This window comes from Nuphar pumila, chromosome 5 (assembly GCF_984573655.1).
Source record: "Nuphar pumila chromosome 5, dmNupPumi1.hap1.1, whole genome shotgun sequence".
In the NCBI taxonomy this organism is placed as follows: domain Eukaryota; kingdom Viridiplantae; phylum Streptophyta; class Magnoliopsida; order Nymphaeales; family Nymphaeaceae; genus Nuphar; species Nuphar pumila.
This window is the reverse complement of record NC_143253.1, coordinates 105418954-105445700: the sequence shown is the minus strand read 5'-3', so window position 1 is coordinate 105445700 and position 26747 is coordinate 105418954. Positions and strand designations below refer to the sequence as shown.

General features: G+C 38.9%; 1 pseudogene across 1 annotated transcript; it reads left to right on the top strand.

The window, feature by feature from the left end:
* Positions 1-516: 516 nt before the first annotated feature.
* On the top strand, positions 517-13067 carry LOC149838006 (histone-lysine N-methyltransferase ASHH1-like; annotated as a pseudogene). The gene is made up of 10 exons (XR_016432240.1): positions 517-716; positions 2195-2351; positions 9274-9360; positions 9525-9609; positions 9692-9785; positions 10253-10451; positions 11251-11285; positions 11813-11946; positions 11998-12294; positions 12798-13067. The product of XR_016432240.1 is annotated as a histone-lysine N-methyltransferase ASHH1-like (transcript).
* Positions 13068-26747: the final 13680 nt, after the last annotated feature.

Sequence of the window (26747 nt, the reverse complement as noted above, 5' to 3'; positions counted from 1 at the left end):
GGATGATGACCCTAAAGGTATCTTGTTACCTATTTAACACATACTCTTTTATCACCACACCCGCACCCTTGTGGGTGCGACACTTGCACACAACTTCCTTTGTTGGGTGAAGTCAACCACACTGAGGTCCATTTCTGTTTAAAAGTAAATTCAGTTAACCCTAACCAAGTCTGATTTTATCTGTATTATATAAATAAATACATAAATGCACACACATATACGTAGTGTTAACTTAAAACTGTTAAAATATATTTGCATACCCTTTTTGCACCCCCGCACCCAAGTTTTTTTAAAGTGTTGCATCGCCACATTCGCACCCGTATCCGCACTCGCACTTATGTGACATAGCTTGTTAAAAGAGCATGTTTGGATGTTGACCTCGGATGATCAAAGAGTATATTCTGAGGTTATGTGGTGCATAAGAAACTCTAATTAAAAACAATATGCATTGTATGTTGTCACAAAGGGTGACATGTGCTCGCCGGTGTGGCTTGAGCTAGCTTGTCAAATGTGAACATGCCTACACCAATCTCCTGGGAGAATTTTTTGGGACAATTGAGCAAACTCCTCTCATGTGGATCTAAAGGATATGTCCCCCACCATGGGGCTTCGGGGACACTGGACTCTGATACTCGAGACAGAGGCGGAGCTGTTGCAGTATGCCTAGTAGTACACTACGTCGACTACAGGAAGAAGGATAAGGTTCCAGACTCTAGGTCCCTAGGATAGGGATGCTTTGATGAAAGTTGTCAGACTCTGGTGCTAGCATCACAGTGAATATCAGGATTTTATAAATGAAATGGATGAATGAACACCCCGTGAATAGTCGATGGATGCCCATAATATCGAGGGAGTGGTGCCCTTTTGGTTGTAAACATGATCGTAACAATAAATATATGTGGTGCATGACATGTAATGCAACAACAACTAAATGAAATGATTTAATAAAATATCCATGCATGTAGGCAGACATGGCATGAGTTTGTGTGCTCGGTGCACCTGAAGGTCAACTCCCAAGTTGGGAGAGTTGACTCCTCTTCGGTTTTGGAATTATGCTATGCTCTTAGAGTCGACCCCTGTGTTTGGATGGGTCAACTCTTTCTTTGCACTTGTTTGGTGGTTATGTTGAATCGAGAGTCAACTCATAGATTGTAAGAGTCGACTTCTCTTCCGACTTTGGGTTGTGTATGTTCTGAGGGTCGACTCCTAGGTTGGGAGAGTCGACTCCTCCTTGTACTTTTAGAGAGACTTAACCCCAGTTGAGAGTCGACCTCGGTTCAGCATGGTCGACTCCTTCTAAGTCTCTTTCACAGTGTTAGTTCTCCTAAAGGTCGATGATGAATCAAGGGTCGACTCTTCTTGTTTGAGAAATGGAGTATTGGCCAAGTGACTTTTCAAACTTACTTGATCTCTTGTGGGTCGGGTAAACGGGTTGGCGGGTCAGCGGGTTAACCCGCCCGCCTAACCCGTTTATTAAACGGGTCAGCCGGGTTGGCATACCCCTAACATGAACCCGACCCGTTTAATAAACGGGTTAGGCGGGTCGACCCGTTTATTAAACGGGTTCGTTTTTGCCCAACCCGAACCCGCCTAAGAGGCGGGTTGGCGGGTCGTGTCAGGTTTTGCCACCCCTACTCAGACGGGTGTTGTCTCACCCCTTCAATTGTTACTATTTTCAGGCACCCAGCCGTAGGCGGTTGTGGCAGTGGAAGATACGTGGCAGCTCGTGGACATTCAGAGACGTGGACCTGGGACTGCTTCTGTTGTTTTTGGGACCTTGTACATCGATGTAAATAATGATGAACATTTTGTGAAATGAATTGACTCTTATGTTTTGCATTTGAAAATTGTCTTATGAGTTTTGGATCTTGGTTTGGAGACCCGCATTAAAAGGGTAGTTTTAAAATAAGAACAGTTTTTCGAAAAAGAAAAATTAAGATAAAAGAAAACAGTGAAAATTTCATCTACCTTGGAGAATTATAGATTTTTTATATTGTTCCTGTTGCAAAACTGTGAATTATACATGACTTCAACTTGATGTGTCTTTTATTTACTTATGAGTGAAGGTTTGGTCAGACTTTTGATAATAAATTCTTTTACTTTGAGAATAGTCTCTCTCTTTTTTTTCTCTCTAGAGAAAGCTCATTGGTTGTTTAACAAAAAGGTTTTGATTGTCTATTTTATATTTTTTTAGGCATAGAAAGCAAAAGAAAGTAGATATTCCTATTTGCAATTGCAAATATGCTGCTGATGATCCCGAAAGTGCATGTGGTGACAGGTGTCTGAATGTATTAACAAACACAGAATGTCCACCTGGATTTTGTCCTTGTGGTGATTATTGCAAAAATCAGGTTGAGTATAAAGTTCATTTTATTTTTCTTGATATTTTATATTGTATTTCAAGTCTTATCTCTATCTTGTTGACTCAGTTTTATATGTTAATAACATGTGTGGAATATCATTCTTGAGACACTTCCCTGGGAGATGGCTGTTTGATGTATTGGCCATCTAAATGCCATAAAATGTGTCATAAAAAATGTTATTTAAACATTTTAGGATGTGATATTGGTGCAGGTTACTCAAGTTGGCTATGTATGTGACAGTATACCTTGAATAAGATCCCTGACAAAGTCCATCCAAAATGTTACTTGTATGCTCAACATAAATATTGACTATCATCTTTAAGTATTTCTGTTTTTTTTCCTGCTTCTCGGGTAATTATCAGCACTAAGATTATTTGCTGCTTCTGGAGGATTTGTGAGATCCCATGCTGTCACATGGGCAATTCACATAGGTAAATGTTGACACAACCCCAATGCGGGGCATGATGAGTTTTGAAAATGTTTAATAATGTGTCTAACACAATCAACATCAGCAACATGTCTATGACTTCATATTTTATCACTGATTGTATGGTTTGCTTTTTGTGACTCGTCATGGCATGATAATTACATCCACACTTCTTAATCATGACTTGTCTTGACTTAGTAATTTATAATTGTTTCTTCGGATTTCAAACTTATATGCTTTCTCATTAGGTTATTTCTTGAGATAATCTAAAATAACTAATTATCTTTGGATTTTTTGGAGAAAATCTCATCACCAAAGGAAGAAGCATTGTTGATTTTTTAATATAGACCAGGAAGACTTTTAAAAAGCATATAATGTGTTTGTGATAATTGAAACATGCACCCAAGCCACTCTCATGTGCAATATTGAGGAAGGAAGAGGAAGGTGTACACATTGGTTGGCCCAGTGTTGTAAGTATCATGCTGTATCATATGATATGGTGTAGTACATATCATTACTATTGAGGTTCTCAATACGATACACTCGTATTGTGATACGAGTGTGTATCGTACCCGCATCGGGTGTATCATATGATACACATCTGTATTGACCCATATCGTATGATACATGACGTATCGTACGATACGATATCAGCACACTTTAAAAGGGGCCGGAACTTTCTTTTTAACTTTTGGGTTTTAAATACCTTTTGAGGGCCGACTCCCTCATTTGTGTAGAGGCCATTAGAGGGGAATCACGCACCCTAGGAGCTGTGAGCGATTTGGGGGCCAACCCGTGCGCTAGGGAGAGGGCTTTTGCAATTTTCTCAAGAGTGCATTAGTTGGTAATATGAAAGTTTTAATTGCAAGATATTTAATATTTTGCATTGTTCTTGTGAGATGTGCATGTAATATTATCTATGATTCTATATTAGTTGATGTTTGATGATGTCTTATGCAACTCATAGAGACATAAATGCTTCATATGCCATTTTATGATTGTATTTTGTGCAATTCATCATTGTTTCATGTGGTATTGTTTTTTTTTTTACTATTTTTTTCTGATTTTTGTTTTTGGATTTTTTGGAAATTTTTTATTAAAAATTTATGATATTTTATGATACGATATGATACAATACAGTCTTAATTTGGGCCCAACCAATACGATACTTACAACCTTGGGTTGGCCCTTAATACTGATTCTCGGTGAAGGGATGGACCTCTATTTCTCATTAATATAATAGGTGCCCTAATAGGGCTGATTACAAACATTGCATGTATAAGCACTGAATTACAAACATATGCCATTAAGGTGACCTCCCCTATTTTACAAAAACAAAATAAACAAAATGATATATTACAAGTTTGCCACTACCAATAAATCTTCTGACTTTAATAATAGCTCCCGGAAGCTGTGCAGCCTCATTCCAACACTCCCCTTCAAGTTGTGCATGTCATGAAACATGTATAACTTGGCATTCAAAAATTTGCTCCTTTCTGTTGATACTCCTTTTGTAAATAAATCTGCCACTTGTTGATATGAGTTGATAAACTTCGTCTCCATCTTTTTTCTGATTCTATCCTATATATTACAAATAACAGTCAATCTGAAAGTGCATAGAACTATGTCACATGGGTGCGGGTGCGGGGATTCAGCACTTCCAAAAAACCCGGGTGCGGGGGTGCGGCAGGGGAAAAAATGTAAAATATATATATCATGTATAGTGTATATGTATGAATGTATGGTAGCTGTTAAGGTCCATGACATTTATGCATGTTAGCACGTTCACCACAATTTTATGCCCCTAACAAATTTAAAAATTGATATGGTGATTAGGTGTATTAATTGTCACAATTATGGACATTTTAGTAATTTTTATTAGGAAAACATATTAATAATTGTGCATTTTGAATGCACAGCTAATAAGTGTGTAACTTATTTTTACACAAAATTGCAAAAATAGCTATTGGTGTCCATTAATGCATGGAACCGCCAAGTCATTTTTAAACTTCAAGGGTGTATTTTATGGTCATGTGTTAACACATGCAGATGGCTATGGAAGTCAACACACTTATTAACTTCCTAGACTGATCCCTCTTCATAAGAAGCCTTTTGTTTTATGTTTGCATGTGTGCCCAACTTGCTTTTTACCATTTTTTTATCTTATATGGTTGTCCCCAAAGATGAAAGTGATGAGTTGTGGAGCCTGATTCATTGTTTTTGCCCTTGCAGGAAGGGGGGTCCGAGGGCTCCCCCCGGTGCGGGTCCCGCTGCGCGGCCAACGAGCGGGGGTCCAGGGGGCCCCGCCCCTGGCGGGGGGTTATAGGGGGGCAGCCCCCCCCCCCCCCCCCCCAAAGAATTTGTTTTTAAATTCCGCAGCCCATTTCATAGGGCAAAAAAATTTAAAAAAAAATCCAAAAAGGACAAAAATGACCCTGGGTGCGGTCAACGCACCCAGGGTCGGGTTGACCACACCCGGTGCTGCACCCGCACCCGCGTCGAGTCGCGTCGACGCGGGTGCGGCACCCTGCTAGCCGAATCCCTGTGACATAGGCGTAGAATGATCATGCAATTCATGGTTGCAGTAGATTTCTTCATCCATGATCCGGTTTGATAAGCATCTTTAAGTTAGTCACTGAAGCATCAATTGTCAAAGGCATATTTCACTGGCAAGTGAAATGCACCATCATAATCTATCCACGCTTCCACAGAACTTGCAAGTTGTCATTTGCTCGATGCAGGGCTTGTGATCCTTTTGGTTCTGATTAGTTTCAGTTTTCCCTCCTGCATTTGATAGTCAACTTGCTTTAGTGAATTACAACATAGGATTGAATTTGAAATCCCATTCTTCTTAAGCGTCTTGATCTTTGTTAGTCGTGGTCTCATCAGCATTGTAGATTGCCTGCTTCTGCAGTATTCTTGAGAGGTTTGAAAGTGATAGACAAAAAGAAAGGTTCTACATGCAAGAGAAAAGAATCACCATGGTGCAAAATGAAGTGAAATAAAGGTATGCCAAGCATTTCTTTTAGCTTCTTTAATAGACCAGTCAGCAACTAGTAAGGATCCTTCTCAGGGTATCCTGTGTAGGTGGACAGATATTGGAGGGCTTGAAGGTCATGCAGGAAAAGTTGTATATCGGAATAGAGAAAAAGAAAAGAATTCTTGAAGAAGGTTACATTGTTTCAGATCTGTTTGTGACAAGCACAAAGAGCATGGGCCTCTTCTATGTGATTCTCAGAAAATTTAGGGCACTTCAATCTTTCTTAGAGCTTTAATGCGACTGAGCTCTGATTTAATTTTATGCTAATCTAATAAGATGCATATACAGCAAAAAGAGAATAATACAAAAATACTATTGATAAGTGTAAGAATATCGAGCAGTAGTTTATGGTAATACACATAGTGCATTATATTAAAAGATTTTGAGCCCTTTCAAATGCATTCAAGCCTGCAACCTTTCATGCTTAGCCTGACTGTGTGCAGGCTGGTGGTTTTTTAAGCCATATATCGATCGCCAAAGAATTAGAGAGAAAGAGGATTCCCTTATACATTTTGTAGCAGGAATCTGGTAAGCAATGGTGATAATTGGAGATGGCAGCCCAACCATTTCCAGTTGGCATTGGTACTTGTAGGATTGCTGCATCTGCTGTGTACAGATGGGCTTTTCTTGTTAATGCAAAAAGGACCAAACTGCCTTAGGGATATTTTCTTCTGATAGAATAAGGTCACTGATCTCCAATGTCTTGTGCTTGATAGCGAAAGGCTCATGGTTGGAGTTGTGCTGACATAGTGACCATGGGTTGAAATCTATGCAGTGCTAAAACGGACGAGGAAAAGAGCAAATATTCTCCTTTTTCGAATATCTTTTTGGCTTATAAAATACTTTTCCAAAGTCCTCTCTTTAACTTAGGCCTTGTTTGTTTCATGCAACTTTCATGGGAAAGTGCTGATTAGGCAATCGTGATGTAATCCTTCCCACCATGAATGAAACAAACATCAAATAATCATGGTGGGAAAGTTCTATGCTGACACAAGTGGACCCTAGTTTTTCCTACCATTTACCACTTTTTGTGTCAATCCTTTCATACCTCCTTCCCTATGAAAGCTTTCACATGGGAAAGCTAAGCTGGCATGACTTTTTAGAAATTCATGCTTGTTCCCAAACGAGCCCTTAGAATATGTTTTGATGTATATTGATATTGCAATACTTTGCAATATCACCCTTTTTCTCAATGTTTATGTCACATGGGTATGGGTACAAAGGGTACATCACGACAATTTCAAAAATGTGGGAACAAGGATATGGTGATATATATAATATCACATAAATACAAAATAAATTCAAAAAATCAAAATCCATTTTTTCATCAAGATAACATAAATTAGTTTAACATTTAACAACCAACTAAACTAAATGTATGAAAATATAAATTGAAAACACCCTATTATCATTCCTCGAGAGATGCTCGAGAGGTCGTTGGAGTGTCGCGAGGTGAGCTCCTTCAGTCGCTGGAGTGTGAGAGGTCCGTCGGAGGTCGTTGGAGTGTCGTGAGAGAAAGATAGAGAGAAAGGGGGAAGATGAGATAGAAAGAGAAAGGGAGAAGACGAGATAAAGAGAGAAAGGGGGGAAATCGAGATGGGGAAGAGAGAGAGAGAGAGAGAGAGAGAGAGAGAGAGAGAGAGAGAGAGAGAGAGAGAGAGAGAGAGTCTAGGGCATCAGGACAGCAGATAGAGGTAGGGGGTCGTTTTATCGGGTGGGGCAGGACCAAAATGGCCCCGCCCCTTTGACCTTGGTCAAACCAAAGTTTTAACGCAAACCCGACCCGCGGCGTAACCACATTGTGCCCGGTACCTGCCCCCATGTCGACACGGGTACGGCGACCTCCCGGGCATGTCTATGTGACATAGGTTATACCATTATAGTATGCCAAAAAGGTATGTTTTATTATATGAAAAATTTATGTAAGATCGGAACATAATTGCTAAGATAAGAATTGAAAACGAGAAGCAGTACAGAAAACAGAATGGGGAAGCAGTTTAAAAAATTTTAGGGAATTTGGAAGCGGGAAGCGAGTAAGAAGTGGTGTGAGGAATCATTTAGGAAGCAATATGTAAAATCATATGAAATACTAATAAATTGATGGAGAAAATCTTTCAAATGGATGCGAATGTAAGGGATATGATGAAAATTTGCTTGGTACGATACACCAATCTTCAAAAAATTATGATTCAGCAACACGACCATACATATATTCAATATTTTTATATAAATCTATAATATATATTATCCATTAAAATTTTAAAGATATATATATTTATAAGCATATTTTTATTATATCAGACACCATGTCGAACCCGTTAGATACATGTCGTGCATCGAGTCGATGTGTCGAATACAATGTTGACCTTGTCCTACACGAATTATACCATTTCTCGTGTCCGAATCTGTGTCGTCATATCGGTACCTTATTCGCCACCTAAGTGGCGTGTCCCTGTGACATAAGAGAAAATAAGAAACTTTGAAGAAAGGAAGTCCACTAAGAAACTATGCCATTTTATTAGAAAATCTCAAGATCACTTAGTTAAGAGAATAAAACACGAACATATATGCAGCAAAAGTACAAAATATTAAAAAAGCAACACCTTTTTAAGCTTTCTTTAGACATATACATTTAAATGATAAATAAATAGTTTGTACAATATTTTATGGATATTTTATCACATATATTACAAATTTAGAAAAATCATTGTTTTTTTCTCATTTAAAAGACAAACTTATGAAGCAATAGAAAATATATTCATATTATCTCAAAATTTGCAAAAGAAATCTTACGTTCTAATAGTGTCATACTTGTATCACTATAATTTTATACAAAATTCTGACATCCAAATAGTGACATGACTTGGAATTGGGATCCCCATGACTAAAAATCGGGATTCCCATATTTGGGAATCTGGATTCCTACTTAGTCTAGGGGATTCCGGTAACTATGGACCAGAATAAATAAAAAAAACTTAAAAATATGAAGCTACCTCTTTCCTTTTTTCCCTCCTCTTTCATTGGTAATAGAAAGCTAGTTGGCTCCTTTTTCTTCTTAAACGTAGGAATCTTTCTCCTTTTCTCCCTTGTATTCATAGTATTATCACATTATAGAAAATAAAACTGTGATATCTTTACATAGAAACTGCATTGATATTCACATGTTTTAGCATTGTGGCATCCAAGTATACCTTAGTCTTTTCTAACGTTACTGCTGATGCCGTATCATCACAAATCAATGTGAATACATGACCCATTTAACCAACCTTAAATGGTGGCCATGAAATTATTAGGGTAGACTGTGCTTGCATCATATTGCCAGTGAGTCTTTTGTTTGATGAACATATGTGGTGCCCGATGCACAGCCTTTTATTAGTGATTTTTCTATCATGTTTTTGTTTGCTTCCGATGTTCTAAATTTTATATACAAATGTTTTTTCCAGAGATTCCAGAAATGCCATTATGTAAAATCAAAACTGTTTAAAACTGATGATCGTGGATGGGGCCTTCTGGCTGATGAAAATATAAAGGTAAATTGCCAATAGGATACAATCACATGGGCTACTTTGTGACGTTAAGATTTGGAATATTTTATAATGAAACATGCCATGTGGAGTCAAAAGTTTCTTTTTTCATACTACTGATTGTCATGAGAACAGTATAAATCACACCCATACTTTTATGACTTATTCAGGCTGGCCAATTTGTTATCGAATATTGTGGAGAAGTAATTACATGGACAGAAGCGAGGCGGAGGTCTGAAATCTATGAAAGAGATGGTATCTGATAACTTTTTGTCAAAATTAAACTAAACTTCCTTTTTTTCTGGGAGATGATGTGTCTCTGACTGCCTTGTTATAGGACTGAAGGATGCATTTATTATTTCTCTGGATGCTTCTGAGCTGGTTGATGCCACCAGAAAGGGAAGCCTTGCTCGATTCGTCAACCATTCATGGTGAGTAGACAGGAAAAAATGTATAGGAAGAAAACTTGGACTTCCATGTTTTTGTGTTAAAATCTGCCCTGGCATGAGATGTTTGGTTTTGTATCTTTCATGCGTAATCAGTTTCTGTTGATGCCACCAGAAAGGGAAGTCTTGCTCGATTTGTCAACCATTCATGGTGAGTAGACAGGAAAAAAATGTATAGGAAGAAAACTTGGACTTCCATGTTTTTGTGTTAAGATCTGCCCTGGCATGAGATGTTTGGTTTTGTATCTTTCATGCGGAATCAGTTTCTGTTGACCTAGTTTGAGGATATTGTCTTACAAGGACCAAATACATTTCTAACTTGAAGCAGTTTGTATCCTGTTTCTATGATAAAGGGTATATTTGGTGTGTTTTATGAATGATCTTCTGGCAGTTTTTTGAACAATATGATGATTCTCTTTTGACTTCCGATTTCCACTTGCTGAAGAATGCAGTGAGCCGAATTGTGTGACAAGAAAGTGGACTGTCTTGGGGGAAATAAGGGTTGGCATTTTTGCAAAGCAGAACATCCCAGCTGGTACAGAACTATCTTATGATTATAATTTCCAATGGTACGGAGGTGCAAAGGTTCGTTGCCTCTGTGGGGCAGCATCTTGTTCTGGATTTCTCGGGGCAAAATCTCGTGGTTTTCAGGTGAAGATTTTCAGTGGATTCAAGTAGTTTAGAGCAAAACTTATTCTCAAGTCTGAACTCAAATTTTCACGACTGCAGGAGTTTTAGAAACATGTTTTGCTTGTCCCCCTTAACAGTCATGTTATGGGCATGTCATTGTTTGTGCTTACCAGTGTTGTAGACTTAACTTTTTAGTAGTTATGTTGCCCGTGAATTTGGATTTGTCCTTTGCTTTTCCAACAGCATAACTTTTGATGCTTTGTATATGAATGATATTTTTGTGGCCACGTATGTATGCATGGACAATAAATTCTTTTGTTTGTAGTTCCTCATCTTTCACAGGCAGCTGCTTCATTGCAAGATGGTGTTTTTGGCATTATTGTTGTTCATTTGCTGATTTCCAGCATGCTATGTCACACAGATACTTCAACATAACCTTTCAATGGAAATTTACACAAAATTGGTGTGCCCGATGTCCTTTTAGTTGAATCCTTGTGACATAACCAGCATGCTAATTGAAGAAAATATCTACTTTCACTAACTTTGCTTATCATGCAGCAATCACTCTCCAGGGTTAAAAAAAAATGAATAGATTAAGGTTTGTTCAATCTTTGTTAGGACTGTCTTAGTCATTTTTATTTTTTTAATTTCAGTGCATATTATCATGAGATGGATACTCTTAGCTTATTAAGGATCGCTCTGTAATCCTCTTAAAGCTTCTTCATTGCTGCCAATATCTCTGTGAATAGTAAGCGCTTCAAAGTTGAAGTGATCCTTCCAAGAGCATCAACCGCTTATCATGATCTTCATATGTTTGCAGGAGGACACTTACCTTTGGGAAGATGATGATGGCAGGTGATCTGGCATCCTTATGCTACCATATATGCTGTTTAAAAGTTTATCTGTTTCATATTTGTTTACATTTATTGTTGGTATCTAATGATGTCAGAAACATTATTTTCCTCCACTTGGTCTTATGATGTATGTCGCATGCAATCCAGTAAGTTGATGGTTTTGTTGTTAGTGTGATTCAAACCTGATACCCCTTGGTTAAGATAGTGTCACAGTATTCAGTCAAGGTATCTTATTAAACCCTTAATAATTAATGGCTATAGCACTTTAGTAGCTTTGTTCATGAGAAGGTTTGGCACGAGTGGGAGTTCATAATATAGGAATAACATTGAAGCATATCTATAGAAATTTGATGTATATAAATATATATCAACTCTCTCTCTCTCTAGAGAGAGCGAGAGAGATGAAGGAATATTTCCATGATGGATCATGTTATTGTGAACAATGTACAAAGTATAATAAATACATGATGGATGCTGAAACTACTTGCCTTTCTTTTCTTATCTGAATTTCCTTATCATATGGTTCAGATTCTCTATCGAGAATATCCCTCTATGATTCTGAAGAAGATGGACCAACCTCAAAGCTTCTCAAGCCTATGGATTTATCAAAAGAGTCTGGTTGGTCAAATGGAATAGAAGATGATAATTTAGTTGAAATGAATGTTGATTTCTATTACAAAAATAGTTCTGAATTTTAAATTGTTATACCTGAGCGTCTTAATCTAGGTTCAATGGAGGAGGATGTCATGGACGAGATGATAAAACTAGAGGAAGATGAAGATTCAAAAATGCAATCACAAGATTCTCATCATTTTTCTGATACAAGTGCAACACCTCATATTCAAAATAATACTGCATGTCACAACCATCAAATTGAACCTAGCCAGAACAAAAGCACGAGTTATTTTGGTGGAAGATCAAAGCATCTCACCCCAAAGCAGGTCAATGTAAAGCTTATCAGTGGGTTCTTACCGTCAAAAGAAGCACAAGAAGAGATTTTAGCTTTTGAGGTACAGTATACACTCCCTTCGGATTCAGCTTATGCATTTTATAATTGTGTTAGTCTACATAATCTATACAATACATTCTTCTTTCATCTCTTTCCTTTTTCAATATGACGCAGAATAATGCCTGCATTCTGTTAAAAAATTCTTGTCGGATTTTCTCTGGCTGATTTCATCACTTGTTTGTACTGGTTGGAAGTTTCAATTAGTCGATGATGGTTTTTCGATTTTAATTTTAGGTTTAACCTTGTGATTATCACTTTTGATGCCCAATTTGGTAGGCTGTGTTTTCTGTATCTCCTTTTTTAATCTTTGGTTGATTTTGTTTTCTCGTGAGGTTAAATCTCCCAGGTTGTAGCTCACTTCGGCACCTTGTGTTTCAGAATGATGTAAATATCGTGTCTGATTGTTAATACATGTTCTCTTCTTTTGCCAAGAGATTATTACAGAAGTCTGTTCATGTTACCTCTGAAGATTTTCCTTTAGATAATGATTAATAACTTGTGCAGGAAGCTAGGAACCTTGCTAAAACCCAACTGGATTCCTTGTATGATGAAATAAGGCCAGCCATTGAAGAACATGAGAAAGACAGCCAAGATAGTGTTTCAACCAGTGTTGCAGAGAAGTGGATCGAGGCTTGCTGTTCTAAACTGAAGGCAGAGTTTGATGTTCACTTCACCATCATTAAGAATGTTTTAACCACCCCCCGCAAGTTGCCACAAGATGAAGTGAGGTTGAAGGTTGAAGGCCATGAGAATCTGTTGAATTTTAGTGGCTAATTGTGGGGCCTGAAGTTGCATTGCAGGAACCCAAGAAAAACTAATAATAAGGGCATTTTTTATTTTTTTTCTTCTCTCCCCTGGAAATATAACACTTTTTTTTCTGTTTTTTTTACTGCATCTTCGGATTTTTGGCGCAAGTTACCAAAAAATAGACAGAATCAATCGGAACAGCGGCTGCAATGCCTCTTCAGCACTTGCTTTTAGGACGTTATTAGGGTCATATCTTGGCACCCGCATGTCACTTTTCAGTTTGTATACTCCGTTGAAAAAATCTTTTTATTTGTTTTTTTTTTTTGAGAATTTTTTTGAATTATGTTGTTTTCAGAATTGAAAATTAGTAGCAAAGTCGGCTACTGTTTCTTGACTTAGAAAATTTTTGGTGAAGCAATTTTTTTTCAGATCAAATCTCAGTTTTTTTTTTAGTTTTGGAGCCCCGATTCTTAAAACCGGTATTTGCATCTTAACCTTGTGTGCTGTTTGTGGAGTTTGGACTTAGGTGTACTTTCTGGGCAAGGTCCATAGCCAGATGATCTATTTTTTCTTTCTTTGTGAGAAAAAATCGATTTAGATACAAAAGAATAGTGTTTTCTTGTGTGTTTTCTTTTCGTTTCCTAGGTAAAGACAATAGGTGGACTGTTTGTTTGCTTTATTATTTTAGATTTAGGAAAGAACTTAGAAGATCAGCATGACACCTAGAATTTTTTAAGACAATTTCAAACCTGCAACAAAGATAAAAAATCACTTTGGATTGAGAACCTTTGTTTTTTCGTGTGGATTTTCAATACTTAAGCGATCTGACGGTTATCTGGTTCACATCATCTGCCACCAAAAAGGTTACTCGGGTTCCATTCCCCAAGTTTTGAACCAAGTTGCAGATTACAGCTATTAACAAGGCTACCAAGTACGATTCGACTTGGGAATCACAAGAATCAAATCAGAATGGATGGATGCAATTTGTTTAGTGACATCTTTGACGCCTGGTTTAAAATTTAATGGAGCCTGTTATCAATCATTTCACTCAGTGAAGAGACGATTCCGGTACCGATGGCATGGGGAATACAGATATACATGGAAGGGGTAGGGTGGTGTATGTTAGCCCCTTATGATTCACTGATTCCCACGTCTGTGTTGGGGGGTCCCAAAAAGCACCACGTATATAAGCATATGGGGCTCGTATTCCCGTGTATGTTGACACCACTTGTTATTCTTGCCATAAAACGACGGTTTGAGAAAATGACAAAAATGTTCATTCAAAAAAGGAAAACAAATAGTTCAAAAAAAGGACAAACATGTCCTTCATCCAGAAAGTCGAGGATGATGTTGACTCTTCAAAATCTACACAGTGAAACAAACTTTAGCCGACGATCCGATGGTGATCCGGCAAAATAATGGTGAGCCGACGATCCGATGGTCATCCGGCGAAACGAACCTGAGTCATCAAAAATGTCTGTTTGAACTTTTCATCGTCATCTTTTTCTTCTTCCTTGTACGTAAAACACTGTAAAACCCTCTCTCTCTCTCTAGAGAAAAAATCAAGGGAGGCAAAGAGTTTCCCCTGGAGAAGGCCATGAACATCAACTCTATCACTTTCTCTCCCTTCTCTTTCTACTTCTGTGCACATCCAACAGACGATCCTACATTGCTCCATCAAACACCGACTGACCTGCACACTGACTGTAGCATCGTTCAACTTGATGAGTTATGGAGCCTGATTCATAGTTTTTGCCCTTACAGCGAAGGGGTTTGGGGGCTCCTCCCAGCGTGGGTAGCATCATTCAACTTGATGAGTTGTGGAGCCTGATTTAGAGTTTTTGCCCTTACAGGAGGGGGGTCCGGGGGCTCTCCCCCGATGCGGGTTTCGCTGCGCGGTCAACGGGCGGGGGTCCAGAGGGGGCCACCCCTGGCGGGGGGCAGCGCCCCCCCGGACCAAAATTTTTTGGGGCCTTGTATAATTTTTTTATTTTCTTTCCCTCTTTTAACTATCGAAAAAGAGCAATAAAGCATTTTGTTTAATCGTGGGACACATGTTTCCTTCAGCTGTTTCTTGCTCGAGGTTTTCGTAACACCCCTTTCCACGATTTTTCTATTTTTCTTTTTCTGTTTTTTTTCCACGATTTTTTCAATGACTCCGCTACAACGATTTTTAGTGTTGTCGGGTCTCCAACAAGCCCCACAACGATTTATAGTGTTGTCCGGTCTTCCAACAACGATTTGTAGTATTGTCGGGCCTTCCTACAATGATTTATAGTATCTTCCGCAAATCACTATAGCGATTTGTACTGTTTTTGGGTCTTCAACGGGCCCCACAACGATTTATAGTATTGTCCGATCTTTTAACAGTGATTTGTAGTATTATCGGGCCTTCCTACAACGATTTGTAGTATTTTCGGGTCTCCAACGAGCCTCACAGTGATTTATAGTGTTATTCGGTCTTCCAACAACGATTTGTAGTGTCTTCCGCAAATCACCATAGCGATTTGTAGTGTTTTTGGGTCTCCATCGAGCCTCACAGCGATTTATAATGTTGTTGGATCTCACTATAGCGATTTGTAGTGTCTTTCGCAAATCACTATAGCGATTTATAGTGTTATTCAGTAAGCAAATCGCTGTAAATCGCTACCCGAATTAGGACCAACTTATCAAGGTCATATCTCCCTAACCGGAGGTCATATTCCAAATCTGTAAAAAGTGATGTCTTTGTTATTGAGTCTAGTTTATTCTTGTCAAATTTTAGTGATTTCTATGATCATTTCATTCTCCATTTTAACTAAAAACTAGACCCCTATTATTCTGTGTTATTTGAGTTGCACAACACTATAAATCGTTGTGGGGTTTTCGTAACACTAAAAACCAGAACCCTAGTATTCTGTGTTATTTGAGTTGCACAACACTATAAATTGTTGTGGGGTTTTCGTAACACTATAAACCAGACCCCACAGCGATTTATAGTGTTGTGCAACTCAAATAACACAAAATAATAGGAGTCTAATTTTTAGTTAAAATGGAGAATGAAATGATCATAGAAATCGCTAAAATTTGACAAGAATAAACTAGACTCAATAAAAAAGACACCATTTTTTACGGATTGAAAATATGACCTCCGGTTAGGGAGATATGACCCTGACAAGTTGGTCCTAATTCGGGTAGCAATTTACAGCGATTTGCTTACAGAATAACACTACAAATCGCTATAGTAATTTGCGGAAGACACTACAAATCGCTATAGTGAGATCCAACAACACTATAAATCACTGTGGGGCTCGATGAAGACTCAAAAACACTACAAATTGCTATAGTGATTTGCGGAAGATACTACAAATCGTTGTTGGAAGACCGAATAACACTATAAATCGCTGTGAGACTCGTTGGAGACCAGAAAACACTACAAATCACTGTAGGAAGGCCCAATAATACTACAAATCGCTGTTAAAAGACCGGACAATACTATAAATCGTTGTGGAGCTCGTTGGAGACCAAAAAATACTATAAATCGCTATAGTGATTTGCCGAAGACACTACAAATCACTGTAGGAAGACCCGACAATACTACAAATCGTTGTTGGAAGACCGGACAACACTATAAATCGCTGTGAGGCTTGTTGGAGACCCGACAACACTAAAAATCGATGTAACAGAGTCATTGAAAAAATCATGGGAAAGAAACAAAAAAAAATATAGAAAAATCGTGGGAAGGGGTGTTACGAAAACCTCGAGCAAGAAACAACCGAAAGAAACATGAGCCCCACGATTAAACAAAACGCTTTATTGCTCTTTTTCGATAGTTAAAAGAGGGAAAGAAAATAAAAAAATTATACAAGGCCCCAAAAAAATTTGGTCTGAGGGGCGCTGCCCCCCGCTAGGGGAGCCCCCCCCTGGACCCCCGCCCGCTGACCGCACAATGGGACCCGCGCTGGGGAGAGCCCCAGACCCCCCTCCTGTAAGGGCAAAAACTCTAAATCAGGCTCCACAACTCATCAAGTTGAATGATTCTACCCACGTTGGGAGGAGCCCCCAAACCCTCTCCTGTAAGGGCAAAAACTATGAATTAGGCTCCACAACTCATCAAGTTGAACGATGCTACCCACGCTGGGAGGAGCCCCCAAACCCCCCTCTTGTGAGGGCAAAAACTCTGAATCAGGTTCAACAACTCATCAAGTTGAATTATGCTATCCACACTGTGAGGAGCCCCCAAACCCTCCTCCTGTAAGGGCAAAAACTCTGAATCAAGTTCCATAACTCATCAAGTTGAATGATGTTCCCCACGCTGGGAGGAGCCCTCAGCCCCCCTTTTGTAAGGGTAAAAACTCTGAATCAGGCTCCACAACTCTTCAAGTTGAATGATGCTACCCACGCTGAGAGGAGCCCCCAGACCCCTCTCCTGTAAGGGTAAAAACTCTGAATCAGGATCCACAACTCATTTAGTTGAATGATGCTAACCACGCTGGGAGGAGACCCCAAACTCTCCTCCTGTAAGGGTAAAAACTCTGAATCAGGCTCCAGTAAAAACTCTGAATCAGAATCCACAACTCATTTAGTTGAATGATGCTACCCACGCTGGGAGGAGACCCCAAACCCTCCTCCTGTAAGGGTAAAAATTTTGAATCAAGCTCCAGTAAAAACTCTGAATCAGGTCCACATCAGTCAATGTGCAGGTCAGTCAGTGCTTGAAGGAGCAACGTAGGATCTTCTGCTAGATGTGCACAGAAGCAGAAAGAGAAGGGAGAGAGAGAGAGTGAGATGGTTGATGTTCATAGCCTCCTCCAGGAGAGATTTCTTTCTCGGATAATCCTGCAGTGAAGAGACTAGATATTAAATAATCATCTTCGGGGCACTTAAGTCTTTACAACCACTCCTTTTCTAGAATCGTCATTTTTTTTTGCACCAATGGAAGAGAGGGTACTTAAGTCTTTGCAATCGCATCAAATTCCAATGCTAATTAATGCTGACAAACATGGGGATACGAGACACACATGCTTAAATACGTGGTGCTCATTGGGATCCCGAACACAAGATGTAGCTAACTGCCCTCTTCGGGGGGAGAACATATAACCTGCTTCGGCCATTATGACGCTAGATTAAGGCTGCTGGCCAATGATACACAGCTTCATTGTGCAAGGCAGAAACCTTATATGTCGCTTTGCAAGCTCAAAAGAGTAAGACTCTTTGCCTGAGAATTTTTTACTTTTGCAGGGAGTGGTGTTTCCATCCATTTCGACTAAATTCTTTACTTCAGATGCATATGAAGGGTAGGCGATGAGTTTTGTCTAGTCAGGACTTCCGGTGGAACAACTAAGCAGATGTTACCAGGCTATCTGAAGTATTCTTGCGCTAATTGTAGCAGCAAACTAGAATTTACCTACTTGGAAATGAGGTAATACCATTTTTGCTTGTACAATGGATAGATCCCACACATCATCCATATCGAGGTTTCTTCTCACGAGCCTACACATTATCCATATTGAGATTTTTGCTCTTCAAGTCACCGTATGTTATGTGCACAGATATAATGTCAAAATTAATCAATTTCATCCAGATGATGACTGAACTGGCAAAGGAGATCCCAGGATATGACTTGCAGTAACATACTTGAGTTATCAAACTCTGGGAATAAAAGAGGAAGCTGTGTATGCGCGCTCACAACCACATCAACTGCACTACTCTTAACAGGAAAGGAGATTTATATGATACAATAATGTTCTTGTTGCTTGGAGAAAAATACCGTCTTCTTTCTATTTGCATTTCTGTTTTTCAGATACAAAATGCTGAATACATGAAAAACAGTGCAGCATGTGCCTCATTTTTTTTTTTTGCAAATGGAGAAATGTAGACGCATTTCGCTTGGAGCATTTAAGGGCTTGAGTGCAAAGAACATACTCTGGCCTTCTCTTTTCAAGTTTCTGAGAGTAATGTTGAATTTTGAATAGGTGTATAGCGAGCCCCACTAACCCGACCTACTCTGATTAACATGGTTATAAATCCTGGTGCTGTCAAGCCTTCATTCTTAACCACATGAAATAACCAAAATTAATGTCAATTTCGTATTTAACATAGTCTTGCAATCATCAAGGATAGAAGTCTTGCCAGACTTGCTGTATGATGAGGTCATGGTAGATCCTGGAAAGATAATCATCAGATTGTTTCCATCAGATTATGACTACTAACAATGTGCAATTTTTGTAACCACTGAACTGATAGATGTCTGCCTAACTCCACCTTGTCTATATAGTACAAAAAAAGAGAATATTTTATGGAGTTTCCAGACATGAGACTCACCCTACGCTGCCCTCGAGTTTGCAGGACTTTAAGTGCTCTTGCCATCAAGTAGCAAGGAAGTAGAAAACCAACAGCCCTAGCTAGAACAAGCTGCAGAAAAGGAAAAAAAAAAGCAGGAGTTGTGAGCACAGACTAACGGTTTTTAAATAAGGGTAATTTTATCCTGTGAATTTTATGAGGGCGATTTTGGATGCAATTTGAGTGGTGATTATCCACACTAGCCAAATGACCCTTCATTTTAAGAGCCACCCATCTTTGAGATAGACTTAAAAAGATAGCATATGTAATGGTTCTAGCATCATTATACAATAAAAGAACTTGCAATTCTTACTATGCAGAAGAGTGTGTAATCTTCTTCAGCGTGTTCTACAGCTACAGCTAAAGTGTGCCGGAGGAGCAATAGAACCATCAGCTGTGAAAATTTGTAACAAATACAAGATTAGCCATCAGCACAGTCGCGCTGAGAGATTTAACAAAGAGATTCACTTTTGAATATGGTAAGGTGTTTCAATATGACAGGACAAACATGTGCTAGTTATGTAAAAAATTAATGTCCAAATAAAAGGCTAAAATTTGGTGTGGGTCTTTTTCTTTCCACTCATCTGCTCAATTTTGATTTTGAACCAAGCCAAGTGCTCTCTCTCTCTCTCTCTCTCTCTGTGGGGTACAGGCTTTTTATTTTCTCCTACTTTCTATGCCACCTGTGCTAAAAGAGCCCTAATTGGGGAGGCTTTTGCAGCATCCATATTAAATAAAATCCATTTTCTGAAAGGTGATTGGTGTGCAGGAAATCTATTTAGGTCCAGAGGGAATGAGCCCATTAAAGACACTAGACAGGTTTGTTGGCTATATGAAGGAGGCTCTGACCTGTAACTCCCCATCAACCAGATAGCCTAATGGACTTGGGATTCATAGCCCTGATTTGGGCACAAGCTCAGTAATATGTGCAATACGTTGTGAAATGGCTACAGCCTGCATGCCATGACTTTAAAACCCAGTGACTCGTCATTAGGCTCGTCCTTGAGTGACTCTTGACTTGGCCGGGTCATGTTAACTTTATATTTTATATAAAATATATAAATATATGTATATATTATCTATATTTATAGTGTTTTATCAATATATTATATATAATATGCATTATATGACATTTTTATAATATATTTAATGTATAATTTTATTAATACATGTATAACCATATTTGTATATATAATATACATCATATTTATATTATATTTTATGTAATATATGTAATTATATATAAAATATATTATATATGTATATATATGCATGACTTGTCCATGACTCAGCCGAGTTTTGTAAAACCGAGTTCAAGCAGTTTTTTGACCCAATGACTGGGCGATCTGGGCTGAGTCAACCAAGCCACTGGGTTGACCCGGCGAGTTTTTTAAACTATGCTGCATGCACCTACAATGATGGCCTATTTTAGTCTGAGTGTAATTGGAACGAGGCTTGAACCCTTGAAAACCAGGCTGGGCAGCCAGAGCTGTTTTTTCCCTCATGACTGAACCAGATATTTCCCTTACCTAACAAGAAAGCATAAAATGTATTCTATTGCCCTCCATTAATTGGTGATGGGTCAAAAAGAACTTCATGTTGATGCATCAAACTCATCCTCTAAAATTGTTTGATGACAGTAATTTTCTCTCAATCTTTCTCCATTGAGCCCTGCAACTTTCACTGTTAAAAAAACGTAAAGCTGCTGGGCTAGTGGCATATGATTATGTAGTGGGTTCATGCGCCGGGCCCACTAGAGACTGACAAATGGACCAGTTTTCTTCCTCTTCTCCAAGAGTGAGCCTGGGTTTCCTCTTTATTTGACTATATATATGGAAATGTTCTAGTTGGGTCTCAAAAAAAATAGGTCCTAGCAAAAAACAGTCTTAGGTGTTTTTGTCAAATCTGAACCTGTAGATGTGTTCACAAATTGTTTATTTACCAAACATGTTTTGAATCAAATCAATTTATCAAAAAAAAAAATCTTCTATCATCAAATTTTAGCACAATGCGAGTTGTTGATTTTTCACCCCTCTATAAAACACATATGTGCATAAAAAATACTTAATTGAATGTATGTTAACTACTAAGTAAACTATGATAAATACATCTAGGTCAAGCAAAAAATCATCGGAGGTTGTGTTTCTTATTGAGACCTAACTAGAGCATTATATATATATATATGTGTGTGTGTGTGTGTGTGTGTGTGTGTGTGTGTGTGTTGCCATAAGAAAAGGAGAGTAGAAACTAGAAGAAAAGAGTGGTATTGACAGTATTCATACCATGATGGCAGCTGAGCGACAAGCAGAAGCAGCTTTGGTTGTATTTCTTTCAAAATAGTCCTCATCATCCGCACTCAAAAATCCCTCCCCGCCAGACTCATCCCTGTCAATTTTGCCATCAGCAACTAAAATCAGGGATGATGATGATAACAATAACAACAGGAGGAAGAAGATGATGAAACCAGGAATTTGGAAAGAAGTTGCAGACCTGATATCAATTGAAGTATGCATCTCTTCCTGAACCTGAAGAAGGTTCACAGTATATCCACTCTGATATGGCTATCAAACAAAGAACAAAATAAAGTAAATATTTAAACAGATGAAAAGGGATAGCATATTAATTGGTGAAGATATACCTCGCCTTTATGATATTATCAGATCATTAGAACCTAACCACTATCTCAAGTCTCAGTAATTTTTACCTGACAACAAATTTCACAAACAGTGTTTCCTTTTTCATTGCACCATCTCTGAACACACTTCCTGTGTGCATACTATCACCAAAAACAAGAAACCAAATTCAGCAATCAGGATGAAAAAGAAGGATGGGCTAGAAAAGATGGAAATATGAGCACCTTGGCACTTCCTGAACAACCACAAGGGGCTTCAAGGTGGAGTATCTCTTCTTCTTCTTGACAGATTCGGCACTCAACCAACTTATTTTTCTTTTCTTCCTCCTGTGCACCAGATTCAATGAAGATGAAGTGCTCATTGACAGAACTCATTGTGTCACTCTTTAGTCCTCTCATGTATGATCTCTAAACTTGTATATATGTGCTCATCTGAAGTTTTTCTGCAACTCTGACCCACTCTGAAAAGCTTTTTAGTACACTTGAAAAAGGTAGATAATTTAGTTTTTTAAGAATAAAAAAATGGGCACTGATTTTCTCTTTCAACAATAGCTTTTTTCCACAACAAAGAAAAGCAATTGCATTCTTATGATGGCAAAACTTTGTAAAAGTCTTCATTAACTCAACTTGGGACCATCTCCACAAAGTGCAACATATGGTTACCAAGAATATTGTTTGTAAATTTGTACCCGAGTAACTTTTTCTTTTATTTGGAAACATCTGCTTTTTCTTCTTAGAGAAATTATATAATATAATTTTAAGGAAATCACTGAAACAATATTCTTTCAGTCTGAGGGTACAACAGATCCCTGAGCATTCTGAACTTTGAAAAACAAGTGAATTCGTGTTTTTAAATAGATTGGACCATATGGGTAGCTCTAGCGTGGGTTAATATTTGGTCACGTTGATCTGACTGCCGGAATGAGCTAGAAATCATAGGTGCAGGTCATGTTGACCAAATTGGACCTCATACATGGGTTCAGCATGGTCTAAATGCTAGGATCCAAATCTGATCTTGTTTTTTCAGTCAGATTATCCAAGAGACAAATCCCACTAAGCAAACCGTGTAGATCACATCTGGACGGAATTTCTATGTTAATTAAAAGCCTCTTCATAATTGCATTTTGGCTCAATCTGGATGAGCCATTTTGATCTTTCTCTAAATTTTAATATTTTAAATTTATTGGTTCAAAATATGTTCCAAAGTAAAATGGGCCATGATAAATCCATCTGTGTGATCAGCTTTACTAAAAAAAATGCATTAATGTTCCATTTTCTTCATTGATGCGAAATTTGTGGTGGCCACATCTGCACCAAGGAACTACCCGAACTTTTGATTGCATTTATTAAGCTTGAACCTTAACGTAGTTGCTATAATCCCTATTTTTTTGTAATTTTTAAGAGAAAAAAAATGTGTCCAAGAGACTCCAGGTCATCACAGTTTTGCTGCTCCTTCTAATTGGTTATTAGGCTGTTGTGCCTTAATTGTTAACCAGTAACGATGTAACAACCCTTTTATTTTTTTAGTTTTTCATGCACTATAGTATTGATGATTTCATCTTATAACTTTATAAAAGTTTGGTTTTTTTGCAAAATGGTCCAGGCCTTTTTAGAGATTTGCAATTCAGTTCCCTCTTTATGTAATTTTGCAAATGAGTCCCTACCGTTTTCACAGTTAGTGCAAAATGGTCCTTCTATTAAGATGGTGTCAAACTAACTAAGGTCAAACTTTGACTATGGTTAAATGACACGTAAAATGACTATTTTGCACTCCTTACATGTTTTCTCCCAGAACCCTTTCTTCCCAGCAGCTGAGTTCTCCCAAACCCAGCAATCCGGCAGCTCCCATGAGGGTTTTTGGAATCTTGGCAAACACAAGAGCCGGGTCCGACCCAGATCCAGTTAAAGCCGGGTTTGACCCAGATCCAGTTTAAACTGGTTCTGACCCAGATTCAGTTTGAACTGGTTCTGACCCAGATTCAGTCAGGGTCCAGGCACTATTTGGCCTGAACCGGATCAGGGACTGATTCGGCTCCTTCCAGGACCGGTTCAAAGTTGTTTTTGACTTGTTCCTTTCTGTTTCTCACCGATTCTGAGATGCTAAGATCCTGCTTTCATAAATATAAGAAAATACAAGGATTTTGGCATACGGTTATAGGGTCTTTATGAACTTTTGTTTATACTTGACACCGGTTCATAACGTTCAGAACCGGTTTATACCTTTGGATGATCAGTTCAGAGTGTTTTTAGACCAGTTCATTGTGATTGTTTTGGCAGGCATTAATAGACACTAGAGAGAGAGAGAGAGAGAGAGAGAGACGAAAGTAATTCAACATTACCACTCATGAAGATCAACAAAATGTTGAACCCATGAACTGAACAAGAACAAAAGCCAAAACAAATAAAGAAAGCACAAGAGAAAAGAACATTAGACAGATAAAATGGGCTCACGCCAGAGCCGCTTGCCCAAATTGCGACAAAGGATAGGTAGCATCAGCAGGAGGGAGTGGAAGATCACTAAGATGCATATGCAAGATCGCATAAACATCTACCAAGATTTTATGCACCAGGTTTTGAATGTTAACCCGAATATGACGAAAATGAACATCGTTTCGCGCCATCCAAACAAACCACCAAGAAGTAAGCAACCACGTCCGCCAGATGAACCTCCACCTCTTGTTGCGCCTAATACAAACAAGCCCCAAGATCAGATCTAGCGCAAAGGACTCCTCCTTAACAAATACTTCCGGATGCCTCCAGGTCCTACTAAAGATTTCCATAAAAATTGGGCAAGACCAGAACAAGTGAAACGTAGATTCTTCTGCAGCTTGACAAAGCACACACCAACTCGGGAGTTGAATGCCCCACTTCTTTAAATTACTGTGGGTCTGGATCCTATCGTGCAAAATTAACCAAGCCAGAACTCGAGAACGGGGAGAAGGACCCTTCGCCCAAAGCACATCCTCGGGCAACCAATCAGCCTCTGGCGGTAGCAACGATTTATACACTTTTTTGGTGAGAAACTCTCCGCTTGGTGCCAACGCCCACTGCAACCACTGACCAAAATTTTCGGAGACCTCAAAATGGTCTCTAAAGCAGGCTAAAGCCCTCAACCACAATTTACGCAAGTGCGAGAGCGCCAAACCTCGGGTTCCCAGACGAACCAGAATAAGAGTTGGATCCCCATATTTAGCAAGAAGAAAACTAGCACAAGAGTTATCCGGTTGGTGGGCCAGCCAACATTGCTTGGCGACAAGAACAATGCTTCGCAGTCTGGGCACCGGAATGCCTAAACCACCCATACGCCGAGGTAGTACCACCGAACGCCAACCAATCAAGTGACGCTTACCTTTGAGTTTACACCCAGACCATAGAAAGCCTGCCAGCAAGCGCGTCGGCTGCTTCTCTACTCCCACAGACATCACAAACAGAGACATGAAAAATTCTGGAATAGTTGAAAGAACATGTCTGACTAAGGTTAGACGTCCAGCGCTAGAGAGATAAGACGACTGCCACAAAAGCAATTTGCGCTTCACTTTTTGAAGTGTCGGAGCCCAAGCCGCTGAAGAGAGAGGCTTCACTTGTAACGGCAAGCCAAGGTACATAATAGGCAAGTCAGATGTAGTGCAATTAAAAATTCTCTTTTCAACTGCAAGCATATTGGCATTAACATTGAACATGGTAATAAAGCATTTGGTCTCATTTAGGGAAAGCCCAGACATGGAGAGAAAGAACTGAATGATAAGCTTGAACCTAAGCATCTCTTGAACATTTGCACGACCAAAAATGATCATATCATCAGCATAAGTAAGAATATGACCCGGAAAGTCAGAAACCCGCAAAGGATCAATGAAACCCGATACAACAGCCCGCTTAAGCAAGACCACAAGACCCTCAACAACTGCATTGAACAACAAAGGTGATAGAGGGCACCCTTGCCGCAAACCCCGCCCTAGCTTGAACCGATCTCCTCTAATACCATTGATATTTAACATGGCCTGGGCATTTGAGACCAGCTCTCTCACCCAACCAGAAAAATGATGACCAATACCGAAATTTACTAACATTTGAAATAAGAATGGCCAATGCACAGAGTCAAAAGCTTTATGAAAGTCTAATTTAAGGACAAAATAAGGTTGACCACTATGTTGTAAGGAATGGACCACCTCGGACGCCATGATGAACGAGTGCTGGACTCTCTTATTACGGATAAAGGCGAACTGAGAGTCTGAAAAAATCTGGTTAGCCACCGATTTCAGCCTATTCGCCAAAACTTTGGCAAACATCCGATAGAGAGCACTCATAAATGAGATTGGTCGGAATCGAGAAATATCATTGGCCTCATCATCTTTCGGAATGAGCGAAATAATAGCAACATGCAAATGATAAGGCAGTCTGGAGTTACGATGAAACTCATCAAACATACTCACCACGTCTGATTTAACACAGTCCCAAAAGATTCTAAAAAAGTAGACATGAAACCCGTCAATGCCAGGCGCTTTCCAACCCGACAGATCCTTAATGGCCGAAAAAATCTCATCTTCAGAGAACCTTCTTTGCATATATCTGGCTTGCTCTAGCTGAATTGAGCCAACTAGGATATTACCAAAGACACCCTCCGCAGTTAACGAAGCAAAATATAAGTTCTTAAAGTATAGCGAGACTGCCAGATTAACGTGCTGATTGAGATAAGAAACACCCTCAATATAGATAGAAGGAACAACCTTCCTCCTATGATGATGAGAAGCATATGA